Genomic DNA, 2,142 nt, shown 5'->3' with positions numbered 1-2,142 from the left:
AGATTATATCTTATCCGAGATTAATTATATTTTCCGAACAATAATTTTTATTACACTTTTCTTTTTTATCTGTACTTTTCATATTTTTTTTAAAAATCAACAATAAATCACTTATAATCTTAGTAATTCGAACACAAATCATTTATGGTATTCATTCAGTCACTTGGCAAATCTCATCATTAAATTTTATTTAGTTGATACGTGTTCATCGTATTTGTACACGTTTCGGGAATTTTGTGCCCCTCCTCAGCCAACTTTAGATTACAGATCACTGAAAGTTAAAACCATAAAATTCCTTTGCACATTCAACTTCTTGTTATCCATTAAATTACAGATCTTTGTAAGGTTTCAACCTTTAAAATTGTTACACATTTAACTTCTTCGATTTTGATGTAAGACGAGTAATTGGATGATAAGAAGTTGAATGTGTAACGGAGTTTTATGGTTTTAACTTTCAGTGATCTGTAATCTAAAGTTGACTGAGGAGGGGCACAAAATGCCCGAAACATGTACAAATGCAATGAACACATATCAACTAAATAAAATGTAATGATGAGATTTGCCAAGTGATTGAATGAATAGGATAAATGATTTGTGTGTTCGAATTACTAAACAATTACTGGCACGGTTTCAAAAATACACTTATAATCTTTCATTTGTGACATATTACTGCTAAAACTGCTCGTCCAGGCTAACTATATTGAGAAACCCAAAAAATGATGTTTATTGATGTAATTTACTTAACTAGTAAGTATTCATTATAATAGATGTTCACTGTATTTTTTCAGCAATAAATAAATCAGACAAAGTAGTTTTCTGTTAAATTATGTATTTCCACAGAAATTCTAATACAAGTTATTGTTCTTTCATTTCTCTTAAACGTCTAACTGCACTCCTTACAGTTGCAGCTGCAGTTGTGCTATAAAAAGAAAAAAAAATTGAAACATTAAATTATTTTAATCTCAAAGAAACAATACGAATTTTCTATTAAAGAAACATACATTTATAGTTTGAATTTTGTTTAAAGCTCAAATAAAAAAAAAAGTACAGTAAGGGCTCACTTAACATTGGTTCTTGTAAACTTCAACTTTAATGATATCACAACAAAAGAGCAAGAATTATCAGAGTTACAAGTCACCATTCACATACTAAAAGTAAAAGGAATTGTTATTGGTTAACTTGAACTCTTAACTCCAATCCTTGATTGTAAATATGGCCATACACAAAACAACTTATAACAAAACCAATTTTATCATAACTTAATTGAAGTAAAACAAAATTACAGTTCCTATGGCAAATTTCTAGTCACAAAGCATCAAACTTCTGAATAAAGACCCAAAGCAATCCTAATATTAAATATTGAAATAAATGTGAGCTAAACACTTGTTTTTATTATTCTTTCTTAAATATAAGATAATTATTTATCCAATATTTTGTGAATAAGTAAGTGACTGTATAGTATGCAGAGGAAAGCTTCATTCTCATCATTGGTGATGGGTAAAAATAAGCAATAAAAAATTTTTACAAAGTGAAAATTGTAAGGAACACCCCCATCACCATACAGTTCAAAAACTATCAATTGGCAATTCTAAACCACATAGGGTGCTATATAAATTTAAAATGGCGAGGCAAACAAGGCAAATTTGTTTACAATTTACATTGACATTACTTGTTTTTAATGTGGATGCAGGTTCATGTTACTTGAAGAAGATAAAAGTATAGTGAATGCAAATTATATTAATCAGATTTCAAGAAACAAATTCAATTATTCTTTTTGATCATGTTTGCAAACTCCACTTAATTTCCATCTCATAGAATCAGTTTTACTATTTATAAAGAAAATACAATAATTGTAAAAGATTACAAATGTACTTTTAGTTTTCTCAACAAAACAAAAATGAAACAGTGTTAAGTAAACACTTACTGCAGTTTCCTGTACAGTTGATTTAAAAAGTGATTTGTGAATTTATTTTCTGAATGAAATGTAATGAACTCACATAATGCTTATGAATTGTAATAAATAATACCTGTAAACATATGCTCCACCAGCTACAGTCTTTTGACACGCTCTACATTTCCATATACCCACACATGTTCTTTTCATTGTTTCCTATTAACAGATATATATATATATATAAAAAT

The 2,142-nt window shown here is 28.0% G+C and overlaps 1 long non-coding RNA gene across 1 annotated transcript; it reads right to left on the bottom strand.

Annotated features, from left to right (window-relative positions):
• Positions 1–812: 812 nt before the first annotated feature.
• On the bottom strand, positions 813–2,137 carry LOC111630674. Its single transcript, XR_002757567.1, has 2 exons — positions 2,028–2,137; positions 813–919 (listed from the first exon to the last, which is right to left on the bottom strand). It is a non-coding gene; the product is annotated as an uncharacterized LOC111630674 (long non-coding RNA).
• Between the last annotated feature and the right edge of the window lie 5 nt (positions 2,138–2,142).

This window comes from Centruroides sculpturatus, unplaced genomic scaffold (genome assembly GCF_000671375.1).
Source record: "Centruroides sculpturatus isolate CEXI.00-Female unplaced genomic scaffold, Cexi_2.0 scaffold575, whole genome shotgun sequence".
Classification (NCBI taxonomy): domain Eukaryota; kingdom Metazoa; phylum Arthropoda; class Arachnida; order Scorpiones; family Buthidae; genus Centruroides; species Centruroides sculpturatus.
The sequence above is the reverse complement of the archived record's forward strand: the minus strand, read 5'-3'. Positions and strand labels throughout refer to the sequence as shown.